Below are 24,562 nucleotides of genomic sequence, written 5' to 3' on the forward strand. Positions count from 1 at the left end.
GTGGCGTGACTGGAATCCTGAAGGATGCAAGAGCGGGGATGGAACCATGTGCTTACATCCAAGTCTTAGGGAGAGACTACAATTCTGTCATTCAGTCACTCCTTTACTCACTCATCAGTCATTGACGTAATTGGAGAGTCATTCTAATAATGGCAAAAGTGAGTCCACACAGCTTTACAAAAATGTTTCCAGCACCGAATCCTGGAGGTAGGTTGTTGCCAAAGATGACCAGTTCTTCACCTCCCTATATCTACTTAAAGAAATGCGGCTTTGCAGCTTTCTCCTTGAAGAGAAGGAATCTAGTTCTCCTGCCCTGGAATCTGGGCTGGTCCTGAGGCTGCCTATACTAGTAGAATGTGGCAGAAGTAATGGCATGCCAGTTCAGAGCCCGGGCCTCAGGAAGCCTTGAACACTTCTACTCTCTCTCTCTCTCTCTCTCTCTGTCCCCCTCTCTCTCTCAGAACCTTGTCATCTGGAGGACAAGCCCAGGATGGGGGCATTCTCTGTTAGAACAGAGGCCCCATTGGAAGACGGCCAACCATCCCAGCCTGAGGACAGCATAGACCATCTTCCACCTGTTGACCCCCCAGACATGGGTGAGAGCTCAGCTAAGACACAGAGAGCTGTCCACTCCACTTTCAGCTGACTGACAGTGTGTGAGTGAGCCCAGCCGAGGCTACAGACTTCTCGGCCAATCCATAGGCTGGTAACCAACACTCAATGCCACTGGGTTTTGGGATGTTTTATTACACAGCAGTATCTAATACACACACACACACACACACACACACACACACACACACATGGCAGCCAGTTCCAGCTGGGGTCGACTTTGAGAAGGGGTGGAGCGCTGCTACAACAACCAGCACACCCTCATCATACTGCCCAGTGCAGTCTTCTGGCCAGGCATCTATCAGAAACACCTTCAGTCATGTTGGTAGCCTCTCCCCTGCAATCCCTCACTGCCCACCTCTGAGGTCTGCAAGATTATTCACGTAGCACAGAGCGAGGACCTGGCAGCCACCTGTGGGGAGGGTTTGTAAACCCTGGTGGAGAAGAGCTCGGGTTCCCGGTGCTTCGGACCACTGAGGCCCTGCCAGAAGGACTTGGAATTGCAGGTGGGGTGGCTCTTACCTTTACAGGAGCTCTTTGCCCCTCAGGAGTCGTGAAGGGGCTCAGGAAAGCACCACAGGGTAAAGCTTGTCATGTGCCTCCCAGAGGGGGGCGCTCTTGTTCCTACTCCTGCAGCTGGGATTGTGGCTCTACAGGCCTAGACAGAACAGAAGGAGGGCCCTACACTTTGGGGTGCCAGGGGGGCCACAAACTTCCTGCTTTCTCAGAACTTGACATTAGGCTTGCCCTTCTTTCCTCTCTCTCCTAGAATTCCCTCCTGGAATTCCCAGCATAAGAGCCATAAGTTGGTCTTTTAAGATGATGACAGTGCTGGGGCACCTGGATGGCTCATTTGGTAGAGCATGTGACTCTTGGTCTCAGGGTGGTGAGTTTGAGCCCCATATTGGGGGTAGAGGTTACTCAAAAAAAATGATAGTATGTGTATTATCTCATTTGTATTTTTCTCACCAGTGTGAGGTAAGTAACTTTATTCCCATTTTGAGGAGAAAATCAAAGTACAGTCAGGTTGACTGATAGCCCGAGGCCATGCTGTTCCTAAAAGATAGAGCTGGGATTGAACCCAGGTTGCCTGGGTAGAAGGGCCCAGCTACCATCCACTGTGCTACACCAGCTTAGACAACAGAGGGACAGAGGCTGCCTTCAAAGGGCCACTAACCAGACAGAGGGGGTGGGAGCTTAGAGTTGTATCAAGTGATTTAAGTCAGTATCCCTTCAGAGTGAGAACAGATGGAGCCCAGGACCCCTCAGTTGTCCAGGATAGGGGGCGGAAGCATAGGGTTGCTCTGACACTGGTCAGTGTGTTCCTTTAGCACTCACAATACTGTGAATACCTCCATGCTCCCGGACCCTGTTGCAACTCCACTCCTGGCTTTCTTGCCTCCTCCGTGAGACCCCTTTGAACCTCTTGGGATGAGGGTTTGTGGCATATTCGTTGTCCATGGTGAAGAGCACTTAGTGACTGTAGGTTCACCACAGGTCTGGGTCAGAGTGGGGTATGGCAGAGCAGCTAGGTCTATCAGCCACAATAGGCCTGGTTTTGCCCAAAGTGGCCCCTGAGACTGGCCAGATACTCAGTGTTATTAAGGATAATGCAAAGTCTCTAAGAACTCTTAGAGACTTGAGATCATTCTCAAGGATTCCAGAGTAAGAGGAGGCCACTTTTGATAGTGGTAGGGAGAGCAGGCTATGGAGGGGTAAAGCATTGATCTGGGCTTCGAGAGAGGGGGCAATGCCATTCTTTATCCCTTACAGCTTTGTCATCACCACCTGTGTGGGGAGGCTTGTTGATGAGAGTGTCAGAGAGACAAGTTGCTGGTTCAGTTCTACTCTCTTTAGGCAAAGAAATTCTGTTACATCTCAGAATGAAGCCTTGCAGTGTAGCTGTGGGTGCCAAGAAACCAAGGCATTCTAGCTATTTCTGCTGCTCATGGTGGGTCAGTTAGGAAGGTTCCCCTATGCACTAAAGCAGTGGGATGGGCCACTTGGGGTCATCCCTCAAAGCTCACAGAGCTGGCATGGGGCATCCCCAAAGCTAGGCCTGTACTCAAATATACAGCAAGGAATCCCTCTGTGTGGTTCTCGGATCACCTTTGTTAGGTTCCCATGGAGAGCTTATTAGACATGCAAATTCCTGGGTACCTACTGCCTCAGAATGGGGGAGGGGGGCTGAGCCTGGGAATCTACCTGTTTAACAGTGTCTCCTGGTGATGCTTCTTAGCACACTTAATTGGTGAACCACTGCCCAGAGGAGACCTGACCTGGTCCTACCAGACCAGCAGGCAGCCTCGCGCATAAGCTCCAAGGCCGGGTAGGCAAGCAGTGTTCTCTCAGTCTTTACAATGAGCTCATTCTCCACACGTTCTCTCCTCTCTCTATACTATTGGCTTCCAAACATATCTGCACATCAACATTGCCTGGAAAGGTTTTTCCAAAATATGCATTTCAAGTCCTCATCCTAGATCAACTAAAATAGGATCTCATAGGATGAAGCCCAGGAATCTCCTCATATTTTTAGAAGAAAAATATCCCCAGTAGACCTTGGTACTCAATCAGGTGAGGGGACCATCAGGCTCTAACCACTCTGGCTCACACATTGGCGATCCGTTCTTAAATCAGTGCTCGAAGATCGAAATCCACCACCATCTTTGCGGTGTATTTACTCAGGGTATTAAATTTCCTTTTAATTTGGGGGCGCTCTGAGTCAACTAATTTTTGCTTCTTTGAAAACCAGAGAGAGAACAATGAACATGAACTCGTGGGAGGCAAACTGAAACAACACACCATCTGTGATAAAATCAGCATAAATTCCCCAAATGGCATCACGCTGCCAAGACAATTCTCCAAGGCTTCTCTGTCTGCCTCAGTAGAGCATGAGCCCTGGAGAGGTTCAATTATCCTCCACACATGTGCTCTTGGGGAGCCTGGCAAGAGGAGGGACTAGAATGTTTAATAATAAAGTTCCCTGGGTTTTAGAATCAAGGGAAGGGCAGGTAAGTCAGAACTCAGTGTGTGTTTCTGTTTTAGCTTTGATTACTAATAATTGGCTAATAATTCAATTGTAATAATTGCATTACTCACTTAATTAGAAAATAACTGATGGATAGCGTCATTATTAGGGACACATATCACATTTGAATATCCATGCATTCAACAAATCTTTGTCTCCCACGTGCAAATTCTAGACAGGCCACATGGCTTCCACTGTCCAGTTGTTTATGGAAAGGAGGGTGTGATTTTGTAGAGAGACTACAAATTAAGAAGTTTGAGGGAGATACTGTTTGGCTCAATGAAAATAAGCACCTTTTTAGGAGGAGATGGAATGTGCTCAGGGCCTCGAGTAATAGGTGAGTGTGAATAAAGCACAGAAGTAGGTGGGTATATAAGAGGTGTTGGACACAGAGTGGTGTTCTGCTTTTTTAACAAGAAACTGGAAAGCTCTAATGTTGACAAGATGATGATGGTGTGTCAAATGATGGCAGGCCTGGAGGTGGGGTGGCCCATAGGAGGCATGGGAGTACCATTACCCTCTTTTAGTGATCATGAAAGACATGACAAACTCTGATCCTGGGACTCTCTTCCATTAACTCTGCATGCAGCCTTAGAGTCCTTTTCCACACTGTAATTCTTCATGCACCGGCCAATCGGAGTTGGGAAAACTCATTCCACAGCCCTCTTCGCCCTTTTGAAGCCCAAGAAGTTAGCATTTTATTCTGGACAGTGACTCGGGGACAGTATCCCCCAACCCGTCACCTCCACTGAACGTGTGATATCATCAAGCACGATCTTTTGGATGATTCGTCTGCAGCAGAGCCTGGAAAGGACTGGGATGGGACAAGTAGTGGAGTCTGGGAGACCAGATAGGAGGCTGTTAAACTCAGGAAGAAGGGATTACAGCCACAATGAGAAATGTGGCAGTGATAATGTGAACCCAAAGGAGAGGGCAGAAGCAAGACACCTTTTCAGGGTAGAACTGGAAAATTTGGAGGCTTATGGGATGTCACGGGCCAGAACAGGGAGAGATCTAAGCACTTAGCTTCAGAGCTGGGAGGAGAGCTCTGGCAGAGGAAGATTGCTCAGAAGGGGAAGCAGGCTTCAGAGGGGTGGGTGGTGCATTTAGCTCTGGATGGAGTGTGAGAAGCTGGCACCACATTCATGGGGAGATGCTCAGGAGAAGTTTGGACATATGGAATCAGGGTTAGGAAAAAAAGACGAGCTGGAAACATGTACTTGGAGTTGTATCTGCAGGTGGTGGTTGAAGGTATAGGAATAGATGAGAGCATCAGGGGAAAGGACAGGAAACAAGGGGAGGGGAGAGCCGGGGAGAAGGTGGGAGACAACAGAAACCTGTACATTGAAGCTATTACGGAACAAGCTGTCTGTATTTACCCTCCCAAATCTGATTGTTTCCAGTCTGTTGGAAAATATCCACTCTCATGTACTAAAAGCCTCTGGTAAATATAGCACCCCACATCATCCCCCCATCAGTCAGCTTCAGGAAAAACCTAAAACCCAGACACTATAGCTGATAGATGTCAGTGGCTTTTCCTTGCGGAAACTTGAATTTTTGTTGCTACGCAGACACCCAGACAGTAAGCATATACTGTATTCAGGAGCCCGGTGCCTTTTGCCTTAAATCGCCCCCTAGCGGGCCCTGCAGTCCAGGAAGATTGTCCAGGGTCAGCCCAGCCCAGTCATCAAGGCCACAGCCTCTGCCACCCCCAGGCAATCCGCTCACTGGCAGTCCCTGCAGAACAACCCAGTGGCTTTGTGGGCCTGGAGGAAAGTGTCCAGGACTGAACTCTGGCACAAGGGCTTGCTGACCCTTTACTAGAGCGTCCTCTTTGGCCTGAGGACTGAAATGGGGGCCCCCACCAGGCCTACCCTGAAACCATACCCTGAACCATAGATGCAGAATGCTATGGACCCTGCTTGCACTTGCTCAGGGACCCCTTAATCCTCACCCAGTATTTAACCAGTGTAAGTACCTCGATGGATCCCAGAGCAGGCTGCTGAAGCTGATAGCCAAACAATTCTGCTGAGATGTATGGTGGGAAAAAATGCTTTAATAAACGAGGTAACACTGTGTAAATTCACAGACAAAGGTAAACTCTCGTATCGATTGCCTGAATTTTCTTTAAAGCTTATCTTCTTGGTGGTCTTTTTCATACCCCTCACCATGCGGACTCCTGTTCTTTGCCCTGTGGGAACTTTCCCAGCAGGAAATCCTGTGCCTCTGGCCCCAGGCCACCTGAAGCTCCCCCATCCCTGCCCGTTCCTCCTTCCTTCTCCAGCTCCTGTCTCCCGGGTATGCCTGGCCTTCCTCATGGCCACAATCTCCTTGGCTGCCCGCCATCTCTCTGGTGGCCAGGTGGGGCTTTTCTGCCTGCAGTGGTTTGAGTCACGTTTTTCGCCAGATGACACTGCTGCCCTCCTGTGGAGGGTCACGGCTGCTTTCCTGCCAGAGTTGTTAACCACACTTGTTTTGGCTGGTGACGGCATTGCCTTTGTCTTTTAAATAGCCATAGGCTTTGCCTTTCTTCCAGAGATAACATCTCCTTCACTCCTCCCAGATGTCAACCTAAAACAGTAATAGTGATCATCATTTTCATGATAGTAGTAATAGTAAGAACGAAGATCCACCCAAGGAGAACTCATTTAATCCTTGCAATGATCCTATAAAGTTGAGGAAAACACCATTATTATCCTCGTTTCACAGATGGGGAAACTGAGGCTCAGAGAGGTTCACTAATGTGCTCAAGGCCCACATGAAGTCCTGAATGCCTGAAACACGGTAAACTCTCGATAAGCACTAGCTGCCATATTATTTCTGTTACTAATTCATGTCTGCCTCTGACTGGCTGTGATTTGAGGAAACGCACCTCATCTTTCCAAGTCTTGGTTTCCTCATCATTTGTAAAATACAAATCATCTATAAGCTCCTTTCCAATTGTAATCTTCATGCTCTTTGTTCATCTCATTCTTGCTTTTCCACAGAATGAGTCCTGTTTTCCTAGGAAGTCTATCTCTTCAGCTTTTCCTGGATTTTGCAAAGAAATAATTGCTTGACTGCTCTGGAAGCTTCCGGAAAAGAAAACAACTTGAAACAATGCTCAAGAGGGCTTTAGAGTCACGGCCACCCCAGTTGTCTCCAAGAGCCTTTATTAAACCAGCGTTGTGGATACTAAATCAATGTTTTCCAGTCTGAATTCCCTCTTGGAGAGGTGAAGGAAGGGGTCTGAGAGGGCAGGTCAGTCCTCACTGACACTTTCTCTCCAGTTAGATCTTCTGTCTCCACTGCATTAAGCAGATGAGGCTCCACCACCCTGGGATTTGGCCACAACAGAGGTTAGAATCAAGGGCTCCCCCTTGGCCATCAAAGGGTTTCCTTCTCTTGAAAGAACCACAGTGACATGGGGTGCACTGGTTTTGCTTCCTGATCTGTTGCCATTTATAGGCGATTGAAGTTTGAGCTCCTAGCCCCCCAGAGAGATAGGCAAGCCCCCAGGCTGGTGGCGTGGGCTTAAGGCAACCACGCAGGCAGGATGTCCTCTGATCCTGTCTTGTAGAGTCTAATAGAATGACATCACAGGGGCTCTGGAGTCTCTGGTCAGAGTGCTGAGAGAACAATAAGAAGGGAAAACTGCCTTTGAGTCCTGCAAAGCACAGGGCAGTGTCCTTGCCAAACCAACACAGTGGACGCCTGCTGGGTATTAATAGCAACAGCTAGCATTTATGGAGTACTTACAATGTGCCAGCTGCTGTGCTAAGCACCATTTAATCCTTACAATGACCCTCTGAAGTAGGTCTTATTATTATTATCACCGCCAACACTTTGTAGATGAGGACACAGACTAAGAGAGGCTGAAGCACTTGCCCCAGTCACACAGCAGTCCCAGGCTCTGACACCAGAGCCCATGCCCTTATCCGCTGCCCTCTACTGCCTTCCCGTGGGTCCTTGGTGCTAAAAATGGCCCAGTGAGGATAAGGGGACCCATTGGACAGCCCCTGAGAGGCTGCTTTAGTCCTACCTTTGGGCTGAGTCTTGATACTATGGATTAAATGTCTGCGATCAGTTATTTAGGGGGATTGAGCTGGAGGGAAAGAATTTCTACTGATCTCAAAGACGACTCAGGACACCAGCATGCAGATGCTAGTGTGCAAGATGACCCATACCAACCATTTGTATGATAATCCTTCCTGGTGGACAGACTGCTCAGGAGACCCCGCCCCCCCAGCCTATAAGAACATTGCTCAAGGGGCGCCTGGGTGGCTCAGTCGGTCAAGTGTCGGACTTCAGCTCGGGTCATGATCTCGCGGTCCATGAGTTTGAGCCCCGCATTGGGCTCTGGGCTGATGGCTTAGAGCCTGGAGCCTGCTTCCGATTCTGTGTCTCCCTCTCTCTCTGCCCCTCCCCCGTTCATGCTCTCTCTCTGTCTCAAAAATAAATAAATGTTAAAAAAAATTAAAAAAAAAAGAACACTGCTCAAGAGATCTTTCTACCAGTGAATAACTCTTCTCTTCTCTAGGGATCTTCTTGCCTGGTTTATTGGTACTGGTTCTTGGAATTCAGAGCATCGACTTCTTTCATCTTTATCAGAAATATTCCAATATACTCCACTTTTTATTTTCCAATATTCTCCTTTAGGACCCCAAACTTGTCATCACCACACTGCTTTAAGGAGCACCTGGCTGGCTCAGTCGGTGGTGAAGCATGTGACTCTTGATCTAGGGGTTGTGAGTTCAAGCTCCATGTTGGGTGTAGAGATTACTTAAAAAAACAAAAACAAAAACAAAACAAAAAACACCACATTGCTTTAAGAAAACCATGATAGAATTTCTTTTTTTTTTTTATGTTTATTTTTGAGAGAGAGAGGGAGAGAGTGTGAATGGGGGGAGGAGCAGAGAGAGAGAGGGAAACACAGAATCTGAAACAGGCTCCAAGCTCTGAGCTGTCAGCACAGAATACGATGTGAGGTTCAAATCCAATAACTGTGAGATCATGACCTAAGCCGAAGCCAGACGCTTAACCGACTGAGCCACCCAGGCGCCCCAAGAAAACCATGATAGAATTTCTAAGTTTCATTTTACTTTATACCAAGGCATTAAAATCCCTGCCTTCCAAAGAAGAAATGGAAAAAGAAGTGGATCGGGAAGAAGGAAAACTGAATGCCAGATCCAGCTGAGCTCCCACAGAGCTGTGTGGTCCTGAGCAAAGTCAGCTCAATGAGTGAGTGGACTAGACATGGTCCAATCCATCTAGTTTACTTCTTGGCCTGGAGGAAGCTCAGCATATACTCCTGCCAAGGGCTGGGTTGGAGAGATAATTGAGATGCCTGGCTAGAGAGCATGGGAGGAAGGAAGGTGTCAGGGGTGATGGCTAGGAGGGGAGATGGAACAGTTCCCAACAGCAGAGGAGCACACGTCCCGGGCTACTTCATAATGAAGAGCTCCAAGCCGCTGAGCGTTCACCGCTGAGACCTCCTGAGAAGAAACTTTCCTGGCCGCCTGCCACAGGGGTCTGGGTTCTGAAGCACTCAGGAAATAATAATGGGACCCAAATGAACATCACTGATGCAGATTTCTCTTCAGGTAATCTTCATGACACTTCTGAGCATCATGCTTGCATCATGCGTAAGGGTAGTTGAGGCAGTTTTTGAACCTTTCTGTTGTTGACAGATTGATATTATAAATTACCTTCTAGAAAAGTGATTACTGACCTAGAGATCTGGACTTCCAAGATCACATCAGAGATATTTGCAATTTTTCAGTATTGCAGAAAGTCTCTTGGAAATTGTACATTTGCACAGATAATAATGTATATACTAATGGAAATGTCAAGTTGCTTTGCCTTTTGGCTAGAATTATATCATACTTTGGTGTGCTAACACTGGTTATCTTATGCTAATGTGAAAAGTTGTTTGGCAGCCATCTATATATTGAATATTGAACAAATAATAAGTAGAGAAAAGATACTCATATGCACCTGTCATTTACACACTGCACTGTTACATAGTAGCTTGGAGGTGGCTGAATTACTGCTTGATTTTTTTCTTAATTGTAGAACATCTTTCACATCATTGGCTCTTTGTAGGAAAAACCTGATGAAGGAAGTATGAGGGCATGAAGGGTTGAAGGACTCTTTGTGGTTCATTATCTCTCACCTCAAAGAGAGGTGGGGGCTGAGGATCAGCAGAGGACACTTAGAGGCCCTTTGGTTGGGGGAGAACTTGAGTCCAGCTTCATAGACACCCCCCCCCCCCAACTTAGGGGTGCAGATGATTTTTTTCTACTCATTGGTAAAGCCATCTGGATGTTTCATGTTCACTTGGGTTTACTGTCCAATTGTTTAAATTCTTAAGGACTGACCTCACTCCCAACCTCTCTCTAAAACTGTATCTTTTTTTTAAAGTTTTTTATTTATTTTTCGAGAGAGAGAGAGAGAGAGAGAGAGAGGAGGGGAGGGGCAGAGAGAGAGAATCCCAAGCAGGTTCCATGCTTTCAGTGCCGAGCTGGATGCAGGGCTTGAACTCATGAACTGTGAGATCATGACCTGAGCCAAAATCAAGAGTTGGATGCTTAGCCTACTGAGCCACCCAGGTGCCCCTAAAGCTATCTTGTAGGCCAGTTACTACTTGCTTCTCTGAATGGCTGTGGCCCTTTGTTTTCCACCCCCTTTAGCAGATAATTAGGCGCTGCCTTGGTGTCTTCACTAAATGCTCCTGTGTTATCCATCTCCCCTGAGGCCTCATTGTAGGCTCCTTGCACATCTCTGATAGCAGAAGATTTGATGCAGTGCCATAAAGGCCTTATCATTTTATGACATTTACTATTTCAAAATGTTTTAGTGGTCATCACCATGGATGATCTTCACATCAGTCAGGGGAGGTAAGGGGGAAGATCTTCATATCCTCATCCTACAGACAAGAAACAAAGACTCTGTGAGGTGAAGGGGCACACCTGGAGACACCCAGGGGGCAGGTGGTGGATCCGGAACATGTGCCTTACTGATGTCTCATTTTCTTTTCACTGTGCTACGATCTAGGTATTCAATCCCAAGTGCAGTAGCTTTTAAATGCTATCACCTTACTTGATAGGGTTCCAACAGCTATTTCTCAGAGGATGTGAGTGAATTTTTTATTATCCCCATTGAGTGGCTATGGGGCTAACCTTGGAAGTAGTGAAAGTCATGGTATAGGTTTCTTTGCCTAGCAGACTTCTTCATTTTTCCATTTGATACCTGGACCAGCTAAGGACTGGGGAGCACTCTATGACCCAACATTCCTGTTCTGCCACGAGGATTTGCAAAAATAAAGCCACCCAAGGAAAATGAAGCTGCCCAGAACACAAGGAGAACTGAGACGTGTCGACTAGAAAGCCTTCTACTTTTACCTTACTGATTGGAGCTGCTTGCTGATCAGAGTTTTGCTGGTTTGTTGATCTCTGTATCATTTACTTACTAGTCTTTTTGGTCCCTCACTGCTCTTGTTAAGCTCTAATTCTGGGTTCGTTAAGGCAGTCAGTTTCTGCTCAAAGCCTCACTTCCCTTCTCGGTCAGGACACAGGGCAAACCTGGAAGGTGGGGATTGACTTGTGCCCTTCAAAGCCTGCAAATTCAAGCTCTACCATGCCCAAGGCAGAAGCCCACTTTGCCAGCCAAGAGGAGGATTTTAGCTCTTCCTTTACGTTGGCTGCCAAGTCTCAATCCCAGGCCCCCGACATACTAGCACCATCCTGGGAGGCTGAGAAAGGAATTGCTTCATTTCAAGGCAGCCAAGTGGATAGATGGTGGGAAGCATCTGTTTTGGAAATGCATTTCTCACAGCAAATAACATTTGCATGATTGTGCCTGCAAATATCACTGTGGCATTTGCTAAGTTAAACACAGTGCCTTTGCTTTCCTGACCTTCACCTTGCTTCAGACCCAAGATGCTCCTGGGGTCTGGGAGCTCCACTTGGTGAGGGACTCTCCCCTCAGCTCTGTCCTCTGAGAGTGGGATGCTTTTCCTTGTCAACCTGGGAGAATGCATCTCTTGCACACACAGAATCCAGGTTTTAAGCGAATTCTGATCCTGGTGGTCCAAGCAAGACATGGAGGCAATGAGAGTGACCTCTTACAGTATCTATTTTCTGCCTTTTGTAAGGCTATAACACATAAGATGATACATCCTTTCTATATATATTTTCACTATATAACTATAGTACTGTACCACTTATGTAAATTTTCTTCCTTTGCCTTGTGTTGATATTTTCATATATATGCATTGTGTCCCCCAAAGGATGGTAAGCTCCTGCAGAGAGAGACTCTGTCTTTTACTGTGTTGAGTCATCTGTGCACGTCAATATGCTATGTTTGGCCGTATGGGCATATATGTCTGGGTAAGATCATATGAGCATAAAATAAGTATATGGGAGGGTACGTAATAGGTTGTTAACGTGGATTATCTGAGCAAAGGGCAGCTAACATGGATGGGAGGAAGAAGAAAGTGGGAGGGGTGGTTAAATAAAGAAAAAGACTACATTAAAACAAATTCCTGGCACATCAGTTCAACTTTCCAAGGGGGTGGGGGGGAGAAAGCCAAGATGATGAATCAGCAGACCATATTTATGCATTTATGTAAAATTTTACATATGTTTATGTGCCAAGAAATTAACATAGAGTACAATTAAGGGAAAAAAGCACTATGCATATAACATTCAATAAGTATCTGGTGAATGAACGAATGCTGAATAGTGTGTTATATGTGGTAATTTTATAGATTTGGATTTTCATGCAGTTGCTTATTTGCTAATGTTACTGTGACACCTGCAATGCTTGCAATGTGTTCTAATCAGAATCACTAATGTTCTTTGCTTCCGGGATGGGACAGGCTGCCTGGGAGAGTCCTCCTTTACTCTGTGGTCATCCTGTTCACTGCCAGCTGCATCAGAATTAGCTGGTGTGATTGCTAGAAGTGGAAATGACAGGGTCCCAACCTTGGTATACCGATTAGCACTTGGCATGGGGGCAGGGAGGCGGATGAAGGGATTGGGGCGAGGGGAAGGAACTGGGAACCTGCATTTTAACAGGCACCCTAGGTGATTTTCACGCTTGTTACAGCCTCAGAGCCATTTGCTCCGGGCATGGTTAGCTGCCAAAGTGATGCAGTGCTTTTTAAAATCAGTATTCTTCAAAACAAACAAACAAACAAACAAACATTTATTATTTACTATATTTAAAGAAATCATGCCTCATTGTCTGACCTTTGTTTGTTTGTTTGTTTTGTTGTCAGTATTTAAAAGACCTACTTTGTGTGAATTTCCTAATATGTAGATCAAACTTTGAATGGACCCATCTAACTCAGGAGGACCTACATTCCCTGAGCTGAACATGCCTCAGTGCTTTCTCCTATGCCAACTTTGGGCAGTGGTGACCTGCCCTAGCAAAGGAATCTTAGGTCTTTAGTCACACTAAAACAAATTTCTGGGAAGAAAATGCAATGTATCAGACATAAAAAAGGTATGGAGGATAGATGATATGATGATCCTATATACTTTTTTTTAAATGTTTGGTACAGTATTTTTTTTTAAGTTTATCTTATTTATTTTGAGAGAGAGAGAAAGAGAGAAGAGAGAGAGGGAGTGCAGGAGAGCCGAGCATGGGCCTTGATCTCATGAACAGTGAGATCATGACCTGAGCTGAAATCAAGAGTTGGACGCTTAACTGACTGAGCCACCGAGACGCTCCTGACACACGTATTTCTATGGAAGATCCATGCTCTTATCACTCAGCTTTGTCCACTTCACATTTTGCTTTACTTTCTTCAAACACGTGTTCCCATAAGTAAACCAGGATAGAAAAATTGTATAGCCCTCCCTGGCCCATCCTTTTCCCCCTTCCCCAAAGATAGCCACTGTACTGAATTTAGTGGTTTTTATTCCCATAAACATTTGTATAGTTTTTACTATATAATGTATTCATACACAAGTTGGTCTGCCATATTTTAAACCTTATATAAATGGTATTGAGTGGTGTGCATTTTGCTGCAAATAGATTTGATTTACCATGTTGACACCTGTAGTTCTGGCTCATTTAACTATTCGATAGCATGCACAGTGTGCTACATCGTTGTGTACTAGAGAATGGTAGGATAGTGTCACTTGTAGAGTAGCAATTGTGTGCTATAGGGGCTCCAATTTTATCTATTCTTTTTTTGATGGACATTTATGTTGCTGTTAACTATTATGGACAATGTCAAAGTGAACTTTTGTGGTCAATTTCTCCTGCCGTGTGAGGATTTTATATCTCTAGCAATGGACTTTGGGGCATAGCATATATAAATCTTCAGCTTGAACAGCTAGTGCCAAATTGTTCTACAAAGAAATTGCACCAGTTCCCATAACCACTTCTTGAATATTCCAGCAAGTTTTCCTTGTGTGGCCTCAAATTTAAAAGCAGAAAATGGAAATACAAGCCAAAGAAAGAAAATAGCTTTGAGGACGCTTTTAATTATCAGTGGAACCTACATCAGACTGTTCGTTTTCCAATCTGAAGGCATTTCTCCCGTGTGACCACCTCCCTTCAAATACAATCAGTTCTTATGGGTTAAGCTCTGGTGTTGAGGCATCTGGGGGTGGGAATATAACACCATTCATGCAAAAGGACTTCTTCACTGAGACTTTAAAGAATAAATGGGAAGCTAAGACAGAAACTATAGATGAAAGTTAATTATTTAAATAACACTTTAACAGAAAGAGAGAAAAGATATCACTGGATAGTGCTGATTCATCATTGAATGAGTTGTGCCTACATTAATTCTATAGGAGTTCTCAAGATGGGGAAGTCAGAGTCTGTGTGATTCCAATTTGCCATAGAATGGTTTCCTAGCAACCATCACTAGATGAGAATCAGCTAACTCTGCTTTTTGAAGCAGACTTTAGTCTGTTAGAAAAACGAGTTAAATAAATGCCAGCTTAAAGTAGAATTTGACCACATAAAAATACATTTGAAATATATGAATTTTGAACAAAGATCTAAAGTGGTTTCCTTTCCCAGAACCTAACAAAGGTGGGTGTATGGAAGTAGAAGGGGCACCCAATTTAAGGAGTTGGGCATCTGACTTTTGCCAGGAGTTGGGGTTGGACAGTGATGAGCGAAGAGACAGCAGACAGACTGGGGGCGGGGCAACAGGGCTCCGCTGTTGAATTACGGAAGTGAGCAATTTCCTAGGCACACCTGTCCCAGGAAGTCTTACAGTTCTTACAGCTATAGGTGGGGGAAATTAGCTATTTGGGCATTAGCCCTGGAGATTCGCTCCACATCACCAGCTTCTACTTTGTCCCTGGAAGTTAGCCCCAAGGGACTAACCTCAATTTCCTGATGTAGAAAAACAGGGTTAGTCCATTTCTATTTCTCTTACCACCTCTTGTGACCTCTGATGGTGACTGTCTGGTTGGAGAAGGGAAGATCTTGTGGGCATTCCCAGGAAGAAGACCCATGTGGGGCCAGTTTATGTATTTCGAGCTTTGTGGCCGTGGCACCCAATAGAACCTGACAGAGGAAATGGTCACCACTGAAGGACAGAGTTTTCAAAGAAAATTCTTTCAGCTAGAACCATGTCAAGAAGACATTTCTTAGGCCTTCAAATAGAAATGGAGACTCATAGAGTTCTAGACTTGGAAGAGACTTTTACAGATCAAATATATAGACTATAAAGAAAACAATTCTGCCTTGCTGTTCAGAGTTACATTTGTACCCAACTTCGCCTGAAGAGGAAACTACGTCTTTACCTTCCTCCTTTGTACAAAACAAATGCTATCAGATACTCTCAAAGATAACTATAAAATAAGGTACGGTTTTTTTTCTGTAAAGCTTTGTCAATAAAGTTGAGAATAAAATATAAACGAAGAGATCCTGAAAAAATTCTTATTATTCTTAAAATCACCCAAGGTTCGAAGTTAAGATAAATCTAGAGGGGATACTAGAATTCTGTTAATGACAGATCATTTTAGTGCAATTTTCCAGCACTGTAATTTCTGCTCATATCAAATGTTATTGAAAGCCTTTATAAATCAATCGAGCTGGGGCTTCTGGGTGGCTCAGTCAAACTTCTGACGCTTGATTTTGGCTCAGTTTGTGATATCATGGTTCGTGAGATGGACCCCCGCGTCTGGCTCTGTGTTGACAGCGCGGAGCCTGCTTGGGATTCTCTCTCTCTCTGTGTCCCTCCCTGCCTCTCAAAGTAAATAAACTTAAAAAAAAAAAAAAAAAGAAATCAAAGCTATGCTAATTTGAGAAATTTATTGACAAGTATTTTTTTCAAGATAGTGGACTAAGTCATACAATTACCCTTTAGTTGTTCCTTGACATCATTCTTTGATATACCAATTCTTATCAAAAGGAATTAATTTCTTTGAATGTAATTAGGGTGACGGATATACAAAAATGTAAGATTCCAACCCCACCAAAGCTGGTGGGTCTTCTGGTTTCTGACACCAGAATTAAGCTTACTCTGGTGGATGCAGTGGTGTATTGGGGCTGGTTCTCTTCCCAACTCTGTGTTCAGTGACAGGTTGGTGCCTTGGAATCAGCCACGGTGTGAGTATTTACACCACTAAAAGTGGCAAACACTATAGATCAGGGCTTTTATTGGAGAGCCAGTTGATCATCACAACCCTGGGCAGATGTCACCTCTCTCATCACAGTGAATAGTGACTCCTAGGTCCACATTCCTTCCACTGCCATTTGCCACCCAGCTCATGTGTGCCCAGGGCATAGACTTAATTTTCCTATTGTCCAAGCAAAATACAATCAGAAAGGGAGTCTATAATCATTTCTTCTTTAATTAAAAACAAATCTCAAAAAGTCTCATAGAATCCATTTCGTGATTGTTAGGTATAATATTTAGTTTTGTGTGATTACCTATACCACTAGAAACCTCTGTTTCCAAGGATAGTGGCAATGTCTCTGGAAAGCCAATTCAATCTTCTTGAATATTCTTTATTTACCTTTCACAATGGGCCCAGCCTAATGACCAGGCTGCCTGTTGGGGAGCAACTTTGATGCAACAGCCCTTCACAGACCCCCAGGGGACCAGAGAGTCAGAAGTGCCTTTGATTCATGCTGCTTGTTAGGAGCTTAGCTCCTTTAGTGCTAAGCATACTCCCTCCTGCTGGTTAAATCCCTTGTTTTTTCCTCTAGGCTGCACTAAGTATCCACCACATATGGGCAGTGTGCTAGGTACTGGTCTGTCAGGAAAACAGGAAGTGGTTCTTTTCACTAAAGCTGGGAGCCAATCCAGCATGATATGGATTTAATGAGAGGTTAGAAAGAACCCAGGTGACAGGTGTATGAGGAGACATCTGTACCTGGTCCCATTGGAATGTCAGAAGTAGCTGATACTGAGAGTCCTGTATAATGCCCAGTGTTCTTGCTACACTTTTGTTGCTGATATATTCTTAAAACAAAACAAAACAAAACAAAACAAAAAAACCCAAAAAACGCAATGAAAAATGTGCTGTCACTTGGACTTTGGGGGTAAGTCCCTTTAGGCAAAATAGGTATCAACCCACCCATCCATCCATCCATCCATCCATCCATGTGTCCCACAATAATTTATTAAACATTACAAAATCCTATGATCAAGTCTGCTCAGGTGCTATGGAAACCCCTTGCCTATGGGTAGACAGGGATCTTGGGGTTAGAGGGTACAGAAGAGGGTGGAGAATCCACCTGCTATCGGCTTTTTCCCCCAGCATGCTGGTTGTTATGGAAGAATAAGAGATCTTTTCCCATGAGGAGTTTATTATGGAGGAGGAGCTGCCATGTCATTTGTGGTGACAGGGTGAAGATGTTGATTTTATACCTTCTGCACATTCCACTCTCTCTAGGTTTTAAACAAGGTGACTTAAAAAAGAAAAAAAATTCAGAAGGTATAAAAGGAAACCACTGATATCAACTTGGATCTTCCTTCCCAGTTCTGTTTCCTCGGGTGGGGGTCGGGTGGGGGGGAGGAGAATGGCTGCAGCAGAACCACAGTCTCCTGCACAGCTCTGGGAATGTGCTTGCCCCTCATACCTGCTGACCTACCACCTTCTGGGAGTGCCGGGCTACCCCAGCCTCTCCATCCACCTGCAGTTGTATCAGTCTTTGTACTATGCTTACCGACTCAGAAAAACCCAAGCAGAAATCGTAATTTGGTGGAGGACACGTTCCACGAGTTGAGTCTCATGCTGTGTTGGTCCCATAGATGCAATTAGTTACCCAACAGCAGAAAGCTTGTTCTGTTGTTGGCAGGTACCTTGGCACATTACCCATAGAACAGATGGCTACTGATTCCACAAATTAGATTTCCAGATGATTGTATACTAGTGTGTCAACCAGCCACTCCTGCCTTGCCCTTCCTGCCTCCCAGATAAATTGGAGTGAGTCTATGTAAATGCACTGACCTCCTACCAATTACCCATTCCTGTGGGCGGGAACACGATTAGGATAGGGTCTGAGGGAGGGCAAGGGCATCTGCTCCCTCAAAACATTTAATTAATCTTCAATGTGCATGTCTTCTTGCCCTTTCTCTCTAGTCCCCATTCCAGTATTCCCAAATGTTCTATGTACTGACCTGACAGCACCTGGTCTCCCTTTGGTCTGCTTTGATGACCAGGTTGGGAGGGATTCCCTTGCCCCAGGTCTGTGCTTCTGATTCATATTGATGTCATGCAAATAAGAACCTTTCCCCATTACTAAGGGGTGAAATAGGAGGGGCTTCTGTAGCAGACCTGCTTATCTGTTCTCTCCTGCCTCCATGCGTCCTTCTTAGAGGTAGTTCTTCTGCTGTGTATTCTCCCTTCCACCCCATTGGTGGTGGACTCAGAAGATTGTCCAGAAACCAATCAAATCCCCTGTCTTGAAAAATGAAGAGGGAGGGATCAGGAAGCGGAATGGTGTCAATGCACAGGCACTAGGGTGAAGGTCTAGGCAGTCTTGCAGAGGGCCTCAGAAAGGACCTGGTTCCAGAGTCTAGCTGGTCACCTTCTCTTTGGATTCCACTTAATCTGAACTTTTTGAATAAAATTCCTTTTAAATTTGCATGAATTGTTTCTTTAAAATTTTTTTTAATGTTTATTTATTTTTGAGAGAGAGAAAGAAAGAGACAGAATGTAAGCCGGGAAGGGAGACCTAGAATCTGAAGCAGGCTCCAGGCTCTGAGCCTTCAGCACAGAGCCTGATGCTGGGCTTGAACTCACAAACTGTGAGATCATGACCTGAGCTGAAGTTGGACGCTTAACCGAGTCAGCCTCGGCATGAATGGTTTCTATGCAGCCAAATGATTCCTCTCTGGAATGTCCCTCCACTCCATTTCCTTTCCCAAAGGAAAATCACAGAAACTATGTCACTGTCTTGGCTAAGACTATCTCCCAAGCCCTGAAAAGTCAGATGCCCATCCCTGTGCTAAGCAAAACATTCCTGAGCCAGAACCACAATCAAGTCCAATTATGAATAGGTGGAACCTCATCTGAAGGCCTTTCACTTGTGCTCTACCCGCTAGAGCAGCTACACAGCCCGTGGCTTGGAATGACACCAATGTTCTTTCCTCCAATTGCCAAAGTAACAGTGACAAAGGGGCTGTACTTTTTTCTGTCTTGGTCTTGCCTACTCAGTGGTGTTTGGATAATCATACTAATTGGATTGGGTATAAATAATACCCCTTGATTTCCTTGCTTTCATAAGAAAGTGGTTTAGAGTAGAGAGAAGCAGTGCCTCTTATGGCAGAAGTAGTTTGGGATATGGCCATTCCCCAGCAAGGATGCAGCTGGGCATAGACCCAGGGCCTGGCTTTGGTGGAGGAGAGGACCTGGAGTTGGGCCTACAAAACATCCAGTCAGCTGCAGAAGAGGTATGTCCTTTTGGTTTTGATTATTTGCTTAGATTGCTTTCGCTGATTTGTTTTCTCACATTTTGAACAAATCTGTCTGGCAGGGGGTGCGCCAGGAGCCCATTGCACTCAGTCTTCCTGAAGGGGATGGTTGGCACTGTGACCAGGAGGAAAGTGACCTGCCAAACTCCCTGAACATGATGGGAGGGAAAGCAGAAGCATCACTCACATTCTTATATCAGGCTCTAGACTTGGGATCTTTGAAGCCAAGTCCTGGTCAACTTGACCAGTGGCTACTATCTGTTAACTGTTTAGAGACAGTCCGATGTGAACCACTGGGGAGCTGCTAGCCAGCCTTAAGGGGGACTTGGGGTAAAGCTGTCACCATACTGTATTTGGCCAAAGGCACACAAAGGGTTAGTGACTATGGGTGACGAGTGTGTCTCCCCCTGTATCATGTTCTTTTTGTATGTTTGGTGACCAGCTAGCTGCAAATGATGTCATGGTCAGGGATGTGCTAAGCCAAGTAAATAATCCCCTTTGGCCAGAAATGTGTGAGTTTGTGGTTTATATAAAGCAAGCCAGTGAGGTCTGGTCATAGGGAAGGGGCCAAGCAAACTGTGAAGTGATCATTTCCAGATGTGCCCAATTTCAGTATGGAGACAGTTACGTCATGCAATCAGGCTGGTGCCCCCATGACACAAGGCTAGCTGAGTCTTTGGCAGGAACTGGCTCTGATTCTCCTGGCCTGTTTTCATTTATCTTCTTTAACTTCAAGCTGACCTGTTGTTTTCTTCTTTGAAATCCCTAGGAGTTTATAGCCAGATAATTATGAAATTTAAATAAGCACGCACTTGGAAAATAGGGAAAAAATACCAAGACTCAGACCTCAGGCCAGGTTGCAGGCTACCACAGATCAAAAACAGTCTTCTCTGCACTTTACACAGTGGGGCTGTGTCTGATTGGGGGCAAGTGGCTTGCCCTGCTCCGCTTCTTGGTTGAGCAGCCACACTTGACCTTTTCTGGCATAGAAGTGCCTTTTGGCCTCAAATTCATGAGTCTTTGGAATGTTAGCAATTTAGAAAGGGTTTATCTCTTCAACTCACTACCTGAATGTGTAACAAAATCCTAATGGCATGATTAAAAAACATACAACCAAGGCAAAAATACATCAAAGGACGAATAAATCATAAAGTCTGCAGTAAATTCAGGAAGAGATGGTTTTATAGCAGAGTAACCAAGGCCCAGCCCCTCTTAACAGTTCTTTTCATGTAGTGCCACACAGTTTAGGACCGGCATGATATTGATATCTCCAAGGCCACATTAGGCCATTTGGTCAGGCAATGTTTTTTGGGTGTTTGCTTTATGAAAGGCATAGGATTAAGAGCTGAGTTGGGAGAGACAGAAAGGAATCTGAAGGCCTGGTTTTTGTACTCACAGAGTTTGCAATCTTACTGGGAGATAGAGCTACAGGTCAAACAACTTAAAGGTAGTTCTCTGAAATCTTAAATTACAAAGTACCAGTGGGGGGCCATGGAGGGGGAGGGCCTGAGACAGTGAAAATCCATCCATCTTGTCTGGGACATTTCTCAAACATATTCTGTACTAAGATACATCCAGCTAAGTCCTGGACCTGGCCACAAAAATGTGAATGTCACATGAGGGTGTCTGATCTGCTGAGCTGCTCGAATTCTACAGTGGTTTGTTAGATGTTCTATCAACATCACCTGGGGACTTTCACCAGTGAGTCTGTTAACCAAGAGCTCAGTGTTACCAAATTCTTTTCTCTTTGAAGTCTTGTGAGATGAGATTCTCTTCCTTGCCTCGTTGTGATTGGATGGATTATACACCAATAAGTTGCTGTCACCCTTTTACCAAGAATGCGTGGGAGTTTAGTGTTCTTGTTGGGTATAAGGGTAATCACATATCTGAACATATGTGCGTGGGAGAGAGAGTATATGTGTATGGTAAAGGGTACGGATTTGAACACTTATGTATATGTCCTGTATGTGACAGGATAAATGACCCCAATAAAATGTGAATATTTAAATTTTCAACACTACCCTCATGTGGCTTTTTACTTCTTCCTGTGTTCTTAGTTGGCAATTCAAGGTAACTGGACCCCACACGGGCATTGGCTCTTCAATTCTGGCCTCATGAGCCAACCAGCCAGGCTCCCAGGAGGTTCTATTTATTTAACTAAGTGAATAACATGCTTTGCCTCTTATTTTTTAAAGTACCCTTTCATTAAAACAGCTAATCACATGTATTTTCTAAAACTTTATTGCCGACTCTTAAAGATGGCTGAATTTTAGAGCAGTAATTAAGAAAACAATTAAGAACCTATGGGGTATTATGCTAAGTGAAATAATTCAGACAGAGAGAAACAAATGGCGTGCGATTTCACTTATATATGGGATCTAAGAAACAAAACAAACAAACAAGCAAAACAAAACTTAGAGCAGATTGGTGGTTGCCAGAGGGGAGTGAGGTGGGGGTGGGAGATACGGGTGAAGGGCATCAAGATGTACAAACTTCCAGTTACAAAATAAGTCAAGGAGATGTCGAGCATGGTAACTATAGTCAATAATATTGCATCGCATATTTGAAAGCTGCTAAGAAAGTAGAGCTTGAAAGTTCTCATCGCAAGAAAAAAATTGTAACTGTGTAGTGATGGATGGTAACTAGACTTATTGTGTGGTGATCCTTTCCCAATATATACAAATAAGAAGTCACGTTGTACACCTGAAATTAACATGAACAAAAAAGACCAGTGTGACAGATCAGAGTACATTTTGAGGAACAGAAAGAAAAAAAAAAAAAAAAGAACCTATTGGTCACGTGGTAGACCCATTTAACAAACCTTGGCATATTGTAAGGGGATACTCTGTGAAACTGGAGAGCCAAATCTAGGTCAAGCAGAAGGATGTATGTATCCTGCAGTGAGTATATGAAGTTTGCTATCCAGAGGAGATAGAATAAGCCAAAATGAGAAGATTAAAGTTTGGATTAGTTCTTGGCTTGCAGATTGATTGAAGAATAGGGAGGAAAATGAAGACTGGACACATAGGACTATCGTGTGTTTGTTTTGTTTTTTTAAGATAATTTATTGTCAAGTTAGCTAACATACAGAGTATACAGTGTGCTCTTGGCTTCTGGAGATTCCCATGATTCATCACTTACATGCAACACCCAGTGTTCATTCCAACAAGTGCTCTCCTCAATGCCCATCACCCATTTTCCCCTCCCTCCCACCCCCCATCAACCCTCAGTTTGTTTTCTGCATTTAAGAGTCTCTTATGGTTTGTCTCTCTCTCTGTTTGAAATGATTTTTTTCTCCTTCCCTTCCCCCATGGTCTCCTGTTAAGTTTCTTAAATTACACATGAGTGAAAACATACAATATCTGTCTTTCTCTGACTGACTTATTTCACTTGGCATAATACCGTCCTGTTCCATCCATGTTGTTGCAAATGGCAAGATTTCATTCTTTCTCATTGCTGAGTAGTATTCCATCATATATATACCATGTCTTCTTGGCCCATTCATCAGTCAATGGACATTTGGGTTCTTTCCATAATTTGGCTATTGTTGATAGTGCTGCTATAAACATTGGGGTACATGTGCCCCTATGAATCAGCACTCCTGTATCCTTTGGATAAATTCCTAGTAGTGCTATTTCTGGGTCATAGGGTAATTCTATTTTTAATTTTTTGAGGAAACTCCAAACTGTTTTCCAGAGTGGCTACACCAGTTTGCATTCCTACCAACTGTGCAAGAGGATAGAACTGTAATATTTTAATTTAATTAATAATATTTAATATTTTAATTAAAAAATTTTAAACATTTATTTATTTTTGAGAGACAGAGACAGAGCATGAGTAGGGGAGGGCAGAGAAAGAAGGAGACACAGCATCGAAAGAAGGAGACACAGCATCCAAAGAAGGCTTCAGGCTCTGAGCTGTCAGCACAGACCCCTATGCAGGCCTCGAACTCACGACCCATGAAATCATGACCTGAGCCGAAGTCAAATGCTTAACCGACTGAGTCACCCAGGATCCCCAGGACTATAATATTTTTAAACATGAAGTTGCTAAGTTTCTGTATCCCTCCCTCAGAAAAAATAGTCCTTAGGATCAAGTTGGGGGAAAGAATGACAGACCGATCTAATTCAGGATTGGAGGTCCTTTGTATGGGGTGGGCAGAAGCTCTCTAGGTGCTATATAATATTACCATGACTTTGTAAAGACGATTGTACCTCCTGTCGTTGAAGTGGCTTTTACTCTGCTTACTTCTGGCTCAGTGAGGACCCACAGTATGAAAGGCCTGAAGAGTTTGTGTGATTGAAATGACATTAAGAAAAGCCCAGAGACTAGAATAAGGGAGAGGAAAGCCCCAGTTCCATCCTCTTCTTGATAGATCATTTCTGGAATGATCTTTCTAAAAATGCAAGTTGGGGTTACTTTGAGACATAATGCCCAAACAATTATGGGTACTTCGTCCACGTTCTAGCATTCTCAAAGTGGCTACATATGTTATCTCACAGAGCCTCCATACAAATCTATAGTTCACAGTCATCCCCATACTGCAGATGAGAAAACTGAGACCCAGAGAGGGTTATAGGCTAGCCAGGAGGTAGAGGTTCCAGAACTTAAATACAAGCTCTCTGGTTCCAGGACTGACATTTTTCTACTGTATCAGGACTGAACTGCAACAAGCCCAGAGGCAGGAGGCCAGGACTGAGGATTCTGGAAGCCACATTCCAGAAGGAGCTTTTGAAGAAACTGGGGATGGTCAGCCTGAAATAGAGATGCTTTTAGAGGGCCCTGTCATATTTGAAACCTGTCATGTGGAAGACAGAGGAGGCTTCCTTATAGCTCTGGAAGGCAGAACTAGGTCTAATCGATTGAAATTATGTATGAAGCTGGAGAATGAATACAAAACTGTGTCTGAAAGAGTGACAAGGGTTGAACCACAGAACTGTGTCCAGATAGGTCAACGAAGCAACGATCCCAGAGCAACAGAGAGCCATCCCAGTCTCCTGGGCAGGTGGCACAGAGGGTGGTAAGCACAGGTGTCTGCA

This window comes from Acinonyx jubatus, chromosome B3 (genome assembly GCF_027475565.1).
Source record: "Acinonyx jubatus isolate Ajub_Pintada_27869175 chromosome B3, VMU_Ajub_asm_v1.0, whole genome shotgun sequence".
Taxonomy (NCBI): domain Eukaryota; kingdom Metazoa; phylum Chordata; class Mammalia; order Carnivora; family Felidae; genus Acinonyx; species Acinonyx jubatus.